Consider the following 15,418-nt stretch of genomic DNA (forward strand, 5'->3'; position numbering starts at 1 on the left):
ACCTTGCGCACTGCCTCAGCTAGTAGTAAATTTTCTCAAATATCTTCTTGGAACAGCATACTGAAGTCATTGAAATCAGGACCAATGGTGTTCTTATGAACAGAGATAGTGGCTGTCAACTGAGCTCTGAACATTACTGGTCACAATATGCAGTTTAAATGTCCTTAGCCATGAGACAACCAGATGGCACACAAAGTGGATCCTGATTGAACATGACAGGACTTGAGAATGGTGCCTCGCTTCAGTTTTGCCCATTATGTGACACTGTGAAGGGCAGAATCACCCCCCCCCCCCCCTTTCCCTGGGTTGCCTAAAATCACATCCTAGACACCATTTCAAGAATTTTATGGAGACAATCATCAAAATGTTGCGCCATTTCAATGAACTCATCTGGAAGGCAGCTCAAGAGCTTTAATATTAGTTCAGTTCACCAGAAAATAAATGCTGCCAGGATTGAGAGATATATAGAATGGATGATCTAGGAAGCTTTTGATGAGAAAACGGTATTCACAAACATCATTTATCCACTAATTTTTCTATATGAAACAGAAACAGGGCGAGTACAACACTTTGAGCTTCAAAATCCATTATTACAATGACATCTGTTTAGTGGCTCTGAACTTCTCAAACAAATTATGCCAATGAAAGGCATCATAATTTAGTTGTATATTTAGAATTTGTTTAGAAACTCACCTAGGGCTTACAAGTTTCTGGAAAGAAACCTTTATTAATTGAAGATCTAGGCATCGCAAGTCAGCTTAAGATGTAATGTACTTATTTACTGTATACTTTAAGCATAATCACTAACAGTTAACTGAAGCATGGTTGGGTTTCTTCTCAATGACACTGCAACCTTTAAGGAGCCAGAGAAAGATGATGGGAAAAGTGGCTGTGAAAATGATCCCAGCATTTCTGCCCCAAATAATTTAGGGAAACCAAGAAAAGTTAAGGTATTTTGGGCACATGAGGGTTGGAAACCCTCTTCTTACAGTGTCTTAACTGCTGCACAATTTAGCTTAGTCAGACTAGTTGATTTCCTTACATCAACAGGAAGCTGTACATTACTTTGTCTACATGTGTAATTCAGAAGCACATCAATCAGTGTCATGAAGGAAATACACCACTTATTCACCTATAAGTGTGTGGATATGTACCTCAAAAGTTAAACAATGCCACAGTGTACCACACGGTGTTCCCAACATGCCTTCTTCATTGGTGTATCAGCTAACTCATTTCACTACCTTAATATATTCAGAACCTTGGGTCAGGATATACTAATCAGTTAGAATGAGAAGAATTCAACAAAAAGATGCATGTAAGAGATGAATTTGAAAACCTGATAAATTGTAAGAGGATTGTTGACAAAGACAAGAGAGGGAGGAAGAAGGGAGTTACGGGCAGGCAACAAATTGAGAGAAAAAAAAAGGGAAAAAAGTTTACCTTAGAGTGGTGACAGGGCAAGGTTGAGAGATGAAATGTAGGTAGATAACAGAAGAGAGAATGTGCTCAGAATATGCCTTACAGCAACAGTGCTGAGAAGGATGTGTTCCACATGGCAAAGGAATGAGATATGGAACACACGGTCCAACCAGGATGACGTAAAGGTGGTGAATGTGACCAAGATACCACGGTCTGTGTCAAGAGAATAGTGGATTTCGTTCACAAGTGTCAGAATAGAAAATTATAGTTTTGCTTCCCTTCTGTTTCTATTTTTCTGATGTCTCAACATTTTTCCATTGGCTAGTTCTTCTCTACTACACGCTGCTTCTTTTGTGCTGACCATTTTGGCCTGATCAAGGGCTCCATACTGCCTGTCCCATCTGTTTCATCAGACCTTCGAATATTCGCTATTTTTTCTTTGATTGACACACTCAAACAAGTTGCTCTACTAAAAAAAACTCATCCTATTTGAGCTACCGCTTGGAAGTAAAATACTTTTACTGATATTTGATTGAGGATGCATTTTAGATATCATTTTAATTACAGCTATTAATTCATGTTTAAAATATATTAGAAAGGAAAATAAGATAGAGTATGGTTGTATGTCTCACTGCTACCACTGTCATGAGAAAGCAAACAGGCTTGGTTGTCCAAGGATGGGGTGTGAACTACCATGTTCTTTACAAAGCACCTAGCCTTCAATTTACATGATTAGAGAAGCTACAAAAAAAACCTAAATAAGTAAGGCTCTGCAGTTATTTGACGCACACTCCTCCTGGGTGCAAGTCCACTGTCTTAAACGACTTCGTTCAGTATATTTGTGTATGATTTGTACAATGGATATAAGCATAAGAAATGAATGCATGGAAAAATATTTACATTGTGTGAATATTAGTTAATTTTTTTTTGCATTGATAAGAAGAGATGGGATATAAATTACACATCTTATTCTTCTTCCTTGTATAAAGCCTGTTTCCTTTAGTACACCTCAGTCTGCATAGAGGCTGCCATTCCATCTTTTCCTTTGACGATCTATATTTCTTTTACCAGCTGGTGATTTTATTTTTTAAGAATTTTCATAATCTTCTGTTCACACACCCTGTCCATTCCATTCATGCTCTCTCATGTGTATGTATTCATTAATGGGGTCCAGTTTACATTCTTTTCTAAGGCTTTCACTTTTCTATCTCTCAGTACCTTCCATGTAATCCTCCGCAAAATTTTCATATTCATAGTTTCCAAAAGTCATCTAATTTTTGATGTTTCAGGTCTTGTTCCAATTGTGTAGGTCATAACTGGTCTCACTATTGTTTTGTTTATTCTTGCATTTGCATATTTTCCTATACATTTCTTTTCTAAATTTTAACATTGAAACACCCTGCAACTTCGTTTGCTTTTGCTATGAGTTCTCTAAGCCCCTTTCTGACGTTTCTATTGCTGAACCATTCAGTAGCAAGGTATTTAAATGTCACACTGAATAATTATTCCACCTACTTCCAGTCTAATTGGTTCTACATATATGGTCATACATTGATTTTTTGAGTGGATATGACCATATTTAGATTTTTGTCTGGCACATTAAATTACATATGTAAAAGTTTCTGCAGATCGTCTTCACCGTGCGCTAGCAAGGTTGCATCATTAGCATAACAACTTTATTTTTGTGTCCCCATTCTATTATTATCACCACGCAATATTTACTTCATCACATTGCCTATGAATATATTAAAAAGTCGTGAGTTCAAAGAGTCACCTAGTCTTACGTACCACTGTTAACTGGCTTACAGCTAGTTGACCTGGATGTAGTAGTTGGAATAAACGTTTTCAACTGCTTGATTAAGTTGATAAGAATGCAATAATTGTAAATCAGGTTTACCACACCTGTTAACTGAAAGCTTTCTGCAAGTCAATAAACAAAGATAAGCAGGTCTGTTGTATTCAATGGACTTCTCTACAACCTACATGAGAATGAATACAACACCTGTGCATGACCTACGAGATATAAAACCATATTGCTTGTCAGCAAGGATTTTAATTTTTTTTCCCAATATTTTTGTTATGAGTTGAACTGAATAGACTTATCCCTCTGTGATTGGACAGGTCTTTCTTATCTCCTTTCTTGTACATGACAATAGTGATACTAGTTCTCCAGTCATTTGGAACTTTATTTCAAGTAATAACATTGTTAACTAACTTTAATTGTTCCCTTAGTGAATATCCAAATACATTTGTAATTCATTGGGAACCCCATTTTTTTCCCTGGGGATTTTCCTTTTTCAGACTTATGGCTTCTTCTACCTCTGCATCTGAAACAGTTACACCACTGTTTACTTGTATGCTGATCTCTGATATCTTTCTATTATCTGACAGTTTTTACCTTTAAACAACTGTTAGATATTCAGCCCAAGATTCCTCATTTATGTCATTCACTTTCAAAATTTCATTTAGTTCTTTCTTCTGTTGTACCATTCTGCAGATTTGTTTCTGAAGCTCATATAAGCCATCTAATATATTTTAGAAAAGATTTCGTAGTGTTCCTCATTGATTTTACCTTGTTACGAGTTCTTTTGTTATCTTCGTACGACTCCTGGTTTGGAAATCAGCACGTCCTTTTGTTTTAACCTCTTTGTGAAACCATGGTGTTTATTTTCCTCTGATGCTTTATAACTCGTGTACCTAACGTTTCTTGAGCTGCTGCTTCAGTAATTTCCTTGATTTTCTCCCAACTCTTATCTACGTTATCCTCTGTTTTATTGGCATTCTCTCTTTTTCTCTCTGCTAATCATTTATGATATATAATATTTTTGTAGATTCATTCTATATTGAACATTTCTTCTTTTAATATAAGTTCTTTAGTATCTTGTTCCTTCCTATGGCATTTTGTGGCACAGTACTGATACTGTGGGCAATGAAGTTATACCTCCAGTTGGTTGCTGGCCTAGCTGCCAATGGGTTTGTTTTCCAAGATTTTCCTTCCCCTACACTGACTGCGTTCAGAACAGCTTAGGAGCCCATCCTGACAAGCCTTTGTTTTGGAGTGCTAACATTTTGTAGACTTCAGTGCTCCCATGCCATTAATCCTGCAAGGCAGCAGGAAGAGCTAATTTTTATCCACTCCTCTCTCCAAGATTTTCTTCCCTTGAACTTTAGTGAATCAGGGACATTTCTACAAGAAGGTCCAAAATCAGGACGAAAATGAAAGACACCCTCAGAACTCAAAACCTAATACTGTTGGGGTCCAATAAGCATGGAGTTGGCCAAGAGTAGCTGACAGGAAAGAAAACAAGAACTTGAGACCAAACGACTAAAACATCAGTAGTGTACAATACAGTGTGTAGTATGAACTCTAACCAATATTAGTGTAAATCTTACTTTTATTTGTTTGATTATAAAAATTAATTGCACTAAAAAAAAAAGTAGCACACACAACTCTCATAAAGAGCAGGTTTGATGGCTAATAGAAGAAAGAAAATAATAATAATAAAAAAAGCATTTGCATTAAGTGTCAAAATACATATTCATATAGGTGGTATGCAAGCGATACGTTTAATAAAGAAAATGTTAAGTTGCCAAAAAAAAAAAAAAAAAAAAAAAAAAAAAAAAAAAAAAACCTGTTATATATCTGAGCTTTTGGCCAAAGGCCTTCTTTGAAAGCACACACACACACACACACACACACACACACACACACGGCATGGCCACCAAGTCTGGACTCAATGGCCCAAGACAGTGATTGTGTGCGAGAGTTTTTTTTGCATGAATGTGGCTAAGTTTCCTATTGTGGAAGAAGGCTTTTTTGCTGAAGGTTCATATGTATAGCAGCCTTTTTGTTGTATCTGTCTGTGTCTCATCTCCTCTATATTGTGAGTAGCAATCTATCCTTTTCATAATATTGTCATTATCCCAACCTGGATTTTTCATTGTTTGACATGTTTAATGACTAACGCATTTTGAATGCATGCTCACTGGTATGACCCTTTCCTCCTCCTAACTGGAGCCCTTGGTGGTACATGGAAATGAACAGTTGATGCTGAAAGGCTGCAGGCAAATAAGCTGAGCTACCCACCATCTAATAAAACAAGCATTGCTACTGATGGTCATCCATCATAAGACAGCAACACAATGTCTGGTGGCATAAGGCATTTCCATTACTGTGACAACTCTGTGACATTAACTCGGCCAACTAAAGAGAGTACCAAATGGTCTTCAGATAAAGTCTGACAATGACGACAGAGGATGTAACAAAGCTTGAGTTAATAAACACATCTGATACAGCAAGAAATTGATGAAACTTTTATACAGTCATCGTGCAACTAACTGAGCAAAGCCATGTGCACCATCTCTCGGTGAATTGTGTAAGCTTTGGCCTATGAGGTGTCATATTTGAAGCTTTGTGCATTTATATTTTGAGACTGAGGATTAGGCCATCATCTGTTTAAATAGACATGCAAACTGTCAAAATACCACACCAGAATTTATCCGTGTAAAAGAAATAGGGTCATTAATATGGCAAATGGATTGAATTCAAGCCTGGCTTGGCAACCTGTCTCTTAATTTAGAGCACTGTACATTACACTATATGAGATGCTCCACTGATATAAATGTATATACATGCAAAATTATTTTTGAAAATACAGAGGATAACTGAAATGAAACAAATGCACTTCTATTAATTTTATTTTTATTTTGTTTTAAGGGCCAAACAGGCTACACTCTTATCAAAATAATGGAATAGCCATAACCCCTCACTATTATCTACGACAAAATGCATATTTATGTAGATATATGTACTATGGCATATTAAAACATATCAAGCCCAGTCATTCCACAACAAAGTATAAATATCACTTTCCATTTATAACAGCCGCAGTAAAACAATCCCAATTACAGAAAAACATTCATTAGAACATGTGGATATATGAAAATATCGTCAAATAATATTCATTCATAACTAACAAAAACCTTGTTTTGTAATGGAAACAATAACTGAAAAAGAAAAACAATAAACTCATTGCACTTAATTTCCACCTGTTATGAAAATTGCACAATTCAAAATTTTCCAACAGTCAGACTGTATAATCAGATACATATCGATGAAAATGTCAGGCAACATACTAACCTAAGTCTAAGGTCAAATATATGATATGTGATCCTAAATCTATTGTATACAAAATATACTGAAACATTTTAAGTATATTTGGTATTTAATAGTCTTACATTTTTAAATGATATACTGGGCTTATCTTGACTCAAGCATTAACAATAACAAACTACACTAACACAGATTATTCTGCATAACAATTCTTCCATACAAACTTCCATAGCATACTCCATTTGTATTGGATTTATTTTCGAAAGCACAAAACTGCAATGATCACACAAGCATAGTACATGTGTTAAAAACTGTCCTTTTGATATATACAAATAACAATAAAGGCAAATTTAGCATGAAGTACATTATATACAACATCTAAGGCAAATGTTTCAAAGGAACTCAAGTACTGATTTGTGTGAAAGTTTTTGTGCTGTTGCACATCATGGAAATGTCTGCAATGGTAAATATGGCAAAGTGGGTAAGGCATTTCAATATTGAAGCACTTGGTGTGTTTCAAACAAGAAAATAACTTACAAAAATATGTTTTTGTGTCATCCAACATAGATGAGAATTCACCAATTAATAAGTGAACAGCGACATATATTAAACAAAGTAATTTGTTATATCACAACTTGTTGTGCCACAGTTCTCTTATGCAAAACCAGATTGTGAACATTTATATTAATGGTGTAAAATAGTGTTAAGTTTTATGTAAATCATAGCTCTTTGATTTCCAATAAAATTATTATTCCACAGTGAAATTATGATTGACACCATTTTGGGAAAAAACTGAACCTCATTCAAGTGGTGAAAAATTATCCAAATTTACTGTAGTGTCAATTCCAGGAAGCATCCCAGAAGTGTGTCAGTTCCAGCACAAGTCATGTAACCACACTGCTAACAAAAACCGGACGTGTGAAATTCATACCTCTTGTTATACAACAAATAGAAGTAGGATTCTGCTTATTAAAAGATCAAAATCTCGCATTTCAGTTAGCAAGTGAAGTAAAAAAATGAAGAGGTTATATTTCCTGTGTGGCTTTACAGTAGCCATAAGTTACATTTTTAATTCTTACATTTGTAGAAGCATGAAAATAATTGTATGTGGTACACACTTTGTAGCAATATTAGTACACCTAGTTATAAAAAGCAATAACTTCACTAAAAGTTTTGGATCATGGAAGAAGGAAAGGTTGCTGCACTCATTATAGGAATATTTAAGATATGCCAGACATCTCCAAATGTTAGGTCTCTACATTCTGTAACAGATGAGTTCCTTTTGATACAGTACAAAAGGAGTGGAAATACACGCATGAAGAGGTATGGATGCAGAAATTTCTAACCTGTGATGTAATATTAATGTATCAGGTTATTATTTTTGTGACAACAAAATGTATGTGGGTAGTCATACTCCAGTGATATACAAGTAATTATATTTTAGTATAATCAGAGTCTAACACATACAGTCACAACACTCCCAACTCATGCTTGTTATATACTACAATGGCAGCTCTCAAGGTAGACAGAACGCTACACTTCTGAATATAATACGGTATGAGTGTTAACAGTATCACTTATATTGATTTGTAACTAGAATTTTACAATAGAGGACACATGCAGTGCAATTACAATCAGCACTAATTAAGAAATGACACAAGATTTGTTTTTCTTTAGTTTCTGAAGGTCCCAGGGACATATGAAACGGTACATTACAGGACAGTTTATCTGCAGTTCTCTTGTAATGTACAGTACAGATATTTACTGAAGAACGTAGTTTTCTTTTTTTCCAACAGTGTGCAGTTTTCTTCAATACATTTCCAGTCAAATCAGTGAATGTGGAATGCAGGAAACTTGTATGGAATGTAAGACCTATATTATTTATCATACCAAATAAGCCACCACAATTGTAGCTGCAGGAAAAACCACACAGATGTGAGAATAAAAGTGGTTCCCACCACAGGAGAAACCAATTCCATAATTGTTGCTAAATCTGAGGCACAAACAGCAAGAATCAACATATTTGCCTTTGAAGCAAAATAATTACATCTACAAAAATATTTGTATTAGACTTGAGCGATGTGTAAGAACGTAAGAATCATTAGACTCCATAAAAAACCGTTTTGTGTCAAGAACAAAAGCAGAAATGTATGCTTCTCACAGATCAAATGTATGTTTGTATCCCCCTGTTTTTAGTGGAGCAGGCTGCTATTATACACATATTTAAAAGTATTCCTTCATGAGTAAGTTTCAGCTTATATAATTGAAGCACTAACGTCATTTTGACTATCTGAGAGTAACAATTTTCACAGCAGTGTCATTACTGTATATGTCAGACTGTGGTATAATTCTGGTATTTGACCAGCTTTTTTTTAATGGAGCCCCTACAGTTTAACCATAAGTTTCTGTTGAACACAGGCATGTACTTACAACTTACAATTTTATAATCTTTGTCAATTTACATTGTGATGTTACTGGAACAACCACAATAATTTTATTCTGAGAACACAGAACCATTTCAACAATGTACTATGTGCTATGCAGTATGACAGTCAAGAAAGAGCATTCTCATTCAAACAAAAACGTAAAAATCATTAAGTAATGGAAACACCTGAATTCCAGGAATACCCAAATCAAGCTTCTTGCACTGGCACAGATGTTCTTTCACTCAGCATTCAATGAATAGCAAATGGTCTACACAATCTCCTGCATAGCAGTATTTAGTGTTAATAACCTCTACAATTCTGTTTCACTGTAAATTATACTGCATCTCTGGTAGTCAATGCATGATGATAGAAGGTGGGAAAACATGAAACTGAACTTGTTAGTAACATATCTTGAACAAAGGGTACTATAAGAAACTTCCTGGCAGATTAAAACTGTGTGCCGGACCGAGACTCAAACTCGGGACCTTTGCCTTTCACGGGCAAGTGCTCTACCAACTGAGCCACCCAAGCACGACTCTCACCCCGTCCTGACAGCTTTACTTCTGCCAGTACCTCGTCTCCTACCTTCCAAACTTTACAGAAGCTCTCCTGCGAAGGAGAGCTTCTGTAAAGTTTGGAAGGTAGGAGACGAGGTACTGGCAGAAGTAAAGCTGTCAGGACGGGGTGAGAGTCGTGCTTGGGTGGCTCAGTTGGTAGAGCACTTGCCCGTGAAAGGCAAAGGTCCCGAGTTTGAGTCTCGGTCTGGCACACAGCTTTAATCTGCCAGGAAGTTTCATATCAGCGCACACTCCGTTGCAGAGTGAAAATCTCATTCTGGAAAGGGTATTATAAACTAAATATTTGCCTCGGAATAAACATAAAATGTAACAACAAACAATGTTGCAAAATGGATTCAAACAGCAACTTAACAGTACTTATAAAATTTATCTAGCAGATTTCATATATCATTCATGGTATATGAAAATGTGGGGCTGGCATGTGTTAATGCTTTTTACATCTGACACATATATAATTTTTCTTCGACATAATGCACGATGACTTGGAAATGAAAATGAGCATATCTGGTTTGATATTCAATAAGAACAGATCTTTGGAACCATCACTGTCAGGTAGTAATACGTATTGTTCAAATCAACAGTGCACCTGCTGCATGTATTTAATTATCATGCAATATCTTTTTGCAGAAACATTGTCACACAAACTGCTAACTGCACTTCACATTTACATATCTCCTGTATACACACTACAATGTGACACCACCACAAATGCAAATATTATAACAAATTTATTATGGTTGCATCCTTAAATTTTCAAGCACTGAATCAACAGATAGAGTGTGAATGATGAATGGCAATAAACACAATAACACACACTGTGATTCTCTGAAAACACATTCTAAATTATTTGAGAACCTAACCTCCAATAATATCATAAAGAAAAGACAAAATATGTATCATCACAAAAATAACAAACACCAGTTCAAAAAGTATTGCAAGTAGCAGATTTTAATGTTTCCTACAAGCAACATGGTGTCTACAACAGAACATCACAGCCAGAGAGATAACTGACAGATAGGCAATTGGTTTTTCATGCAAGAAGCGAACATTTCAACTACAATCCAAACAATTACTGCAGCAATATGTAAACTCAAAACTTTGAATACTGTCACTCCAATCCAATCTAAATAGTAACAACAAAAATTATAAAAGGCTAATAAAACACAGTCTTTAGAGAATTCTGAATAGCTTGGCCAGAAATTATTTTCAAATACAATTCAAAACCATTTCATTCTAAAAGGACAAGATATATCGGTGGGCAGATATAGTTCATAGCATGTCGTTATAATAGAGCATACATGCATGTTTTTAAGCAGGAAAGGTCACTCGTTCCTTATGATTCCAAAACAGTGATATAATACACATTGATTTAAAACTTAGTTTAAAAATATGAAACATCAATGGAAGTACAAAAAAAGAAAGTCTGTTTGACAACAGATGATCAAATGAAAATAGCACCTTTCTAGAGAGGACAATGAAACAAGAATAATTACGACTATCTAAGTGTTCCGAGTATGTTTTCTTATATATTTGCATGTCCCCTTCTTTAGGTTTTTTTTTAAAAACAAAAGAAACATACAAAGCCTAGCATTGGGTTTGTTTGTTTCTCATTAACAGAATAGACTAGTTTTTATTTGTGCATTCTGACACTCAAAGTAAAATATTTTAGTTTTAAGTTAGCCCAGATTTTAATTTAGCCTCCTTATTTAATAAGTTTTTGGCAAGAGAAGAAGAATTCAAAATATGCTTCAAATATTCAAGATATGTTTCAAGCTCAGCACAATCACTTATTCTAAGAATACTAAAGCAATAAAACACTAACATTTTGCCAATTTCAAATTAATATCAGAACACAACCATGTATACAGAATGTATTTTAGATCAGTATTATGAACAAGGGTGGCTTAAAAAGGTCAGAATATCGTAAATTACAGAAATGTACTGTTATTGTATCTGTTTTTTCTGTGTAAAAGTATTCCTTTTACTCAGGCAATGATATACTGAAATAGGTTGGTTGAATCAGGATCCTGCCCTCCTGATGTCTATGTTTACTAAGAAACAAAAAGGTGTGATAAACAGTAGGGAGACACTTTATATCGCACAACAACAATAATTCCACATTTATTCATCTGAAGAAATTGTCACCAAAACAAATCAGTCTGTAAGAAATAAAATCAAAAACAATTTTCTACTGCAAACTGTGTGCTAAATATGAAAATTAATAATAACAATAATATATTCAAATAATATTTTGTATTCATTATCCATTTATATTCTGAAATGTCCTGTATGTGTCTTATTAGCAAACATCTATAATGATATACTTTCCCTTCAAATGTACAGGGCTGCGAAACAAGTAGGTTATAATAAACTTCTCAACATATATCAGTTTTTATGCACAATATGAATTTCTTATTTCCTACAGTCATAAAAGGTGACAGGAATAATGAAGATTTAACTTCTTTCAGATTTTCTTCCTTTTACCTTACATTAATGAGAGACGGGTTTGGCACACCTATTCAGATCTTGAAGAAACTGTGCATTTACTGTAATTTTAATTCCCACAGTCAGATGTTAGATGTAACATTTTGAGGAGACTTTACAAAGTTAACATCCATAAGTAAAAGTGTGCATGTTACAAAAACCCTTTCATATTTGAAGAAAGTAATTCTTCACCTTGCTGTATCAGGTGGTAAAAAGTTTTATATGACATGAATTCATCAGTGTTTGGTTATTTTAGAATGTGTTACTGTCTTATAACAGTCGTAGCAAATTGATTGTAACACCAAATTATAGAAGTAAATGAATCACGGAACATTAAAGATGTTTATATGGCAGAATCCACCTTGTTGAAATTATTAAGTGATTCTGCTACACTCATTGCATGATGATGATATACACATGAAACAGAACTGGACGGTAATGAGTACCTGTGGAAGAGGTATTTATTACGAAACGAAACACAATTTATACCACAGTAGAAAGCGACTGAAACACAGAGATAACCAACTTTCAAATTGGAACTTTATCTTAATACCCCCTTTACCCCTTCCCAGAACAGCATCAATTCTTGTAATACAGCATCCTGAAAAACAGGGAACAGTATACAGTGTATAAAGGAGACACAATCGTACTACAAGTTTTGAATTTAATTTCTATTATTATCCAGAAGAATGCGCTACTTCATAAGATTAATCATCACAAAAATAGTTCCATAAAGTAAATAAAATTTAATTCTTCAATAATGATGAAAGTTTTTGTAGCTGTATAATAGCAGCAACTGTTGTGAGAAATACTCATATCATCATTTTAGTGCAGTTGTGTGAAAACAATTTCACGACAGACTATTTAAAATGGTATCTTGTGTATAATGTCTGAGAAACATGAAAGTTACTTGTATTGTTTGCCAGTGAATGTAATATTTCCTGTATGTTTAACTTTACACTGGTCAGAATTAAAGTGATCATTGTGCAATACAGAACCATGGAATGAAACACTATTTTTATCATTCATGAAATTTCACATTCTTCCTGACAAAAGAATTTTGAGTTACACAAAAGGCAAAAACCTGATGAAACAATCGCTACACTTATATAATAATCTGTCATGAACTGAAAAAAATGCTATAACAGAAAACCAAGACAAAATGCTAGATTTACATCTGTAGAAAAAAATAATGCAATCACTTTAACTGCTTTCAGTTCAATGATCTCGCAAAACTTCACTAATTGAATCAAGATGTCCAACAAAAATAATATTTTTAAAAAGTAACTTATGTAATACCATCTGTTCAAAATAAAATTAGGAATAGTATCAATGGAATACAATCACCTTGGAAAATGATGGCACTACAATTTCAAATCTTTCAAGACTGTATGAGCAACACACGTATGAAAATCAAGTAATTTGCTAGAACATCTTTATATAGGTGTCAATATGTTGCCATGCAATAAAAGAATGGTGGTAACACACACACACACACACACACACACACACACACACACACACACGTGACAAAAAACATTTATCAGTCTCCTGGAGAATAAATTATGTTAATAAAGCTACATATGGATAATAAATTTTGCATTTGATAAAATATGAGATCATTAAAAATAGTTTCTCCCTAACACACTAGCAAAATGCTGTTCAAAACTATCATCTTCATTTTATATCGGAAAAAAAAAAATGTAGTATGTGCAATTACGCGAGCTTTCCTACTTGTCCTGAAATGGCGAAATCATGTGTAGGAAAGAATCCCCAACAGCAAGTACAGCATATATATTCATATCAAAAGACTGAAAGATACACATATCTTAAAGACTGAGATTCGTTCACATGTCCTACACCAACACTGGTAAAGAGCTGAAGCACACATGCATGGCGTTCAAGGTGTTTCGTTCACTCCCAAAAGCTTATTTCTTAAGTGGGATATATCAGACAGAAATTTAAAACCTGGCTAAAAAATATCAAATCACCCCTGTGAACAATAAATGCACAAAAACAGTTACTATATTGGTCACAAAGTTACAAATACAGAAGTTAAGGTACCTCTGCTGACTGTACACTGACACCAATATAAATATCTATTTTAAGTAGGTAAGTGTAATGACTCACAGGATTTCAGCTTTCAAATCACTCCATGAATTTGTTGTATCTTTTCCAGTCTTGAAATATATTGTGATATACTCTCATTTCAAATGGTCATAACCTGATAAACTGACAAATCAATTATCTGTGATTGTGTGTGAAATAAAAAAAGATACAAACAAAGTATTACAATAGATATCTAGAAAATGGCATAAATTGAGTTTTTAAATCAAATGAAACCTACTTCTGTCTGATATTTTTCACTATAAGAATTTGCAAGAGATTCACTTGCATATTATATTAACAGGCAGAGGCCTAACTTGTAATTTTTTCAGCAATATAAACTAATAAGAATAATATTCTGAGAAAAATAAGCAACCACAAATTTATTTATTTTTTCTCCTAAACTGCAGCTGCATATTCAGTAACCTAAAATATATCTTAGGAAGTTAAATGCAGAAATAATGCTTGAAATTCTTGTGGGTAGCTACAAAAGCAGAATAAAAAAACAGCTGCTGTCATAAAAGTTATTTCTCAATTTAACAAACAATTGGAAAAGCAATGAACTAATATTTTTCAGTTTTCATGCATTTAAACTATCAGAAATCTGAGTAATGAAACTCTTTAAGCAGCTATCTATTTATACAGTTGCTGTCCAACAGCAACTTTCCTAAAGTTACTTTTCTTTACACAGTGCAGATAAGATAATTTCTTGCCCTATGACTGGAGTAGTTTCTAATTATTTCATTAAGTTTCTTACACTCTGTCACAATTCTTGCTGTCACTGTGGTGGCCTCAGAATCTCTACAGAGCCAAGAACAACCAAATGACTTAACATAAAACAGTACTACACCAGAAAAATAACAAAATGTGGAAATTATATTTGAATCTGTAAAAAAGCAATGTCAGTGTTCAATGATCAAGGAACAAAAGAAAAGGAAAAAAAAACTGATTCATAACTAAAATAAAGAATGAAAGTGATGTACTTAATCAGAGCACATTGCACTAGAGATGAGTGAAAGTGAGAGGTGAAGAGATGGTAACTGCAGCTGCAGTTTACATAATCTCAATGGCAGAAATAAAGAACCAACTTCCAGAGTAACCTCAATTTCAGAATTCTGCTTTGCACAAACCACCACTGTTCAACTGCTTATTGGATTCAGTTTGCAGCGTTTTATGACATAAGTGATAAAACGCATATTGCATGGACATTAAATCAGAACATAAGAAAAACGTTCGTGTGTGTTTCACCTGTAAATTTCCCCATTTAGTTTAAAAACAACTGTGAAACTTTC

This window comes from Schistocerca serialis, chromosome 1 (genome assembly GCF_023864345.2).
Source record: "Schistocerca serialis cubense isolate TAMUIC-IGC-003099 chromosome 1, iqSchSeri2.2, whole genome shotgun sequence".
Taxonomy (NCBI): Eukaryota; Metazoa; Arthropoda; class Insecta; order Orthoptera; family Acrididae; genus Schistocerca; species Schistocerca serialis.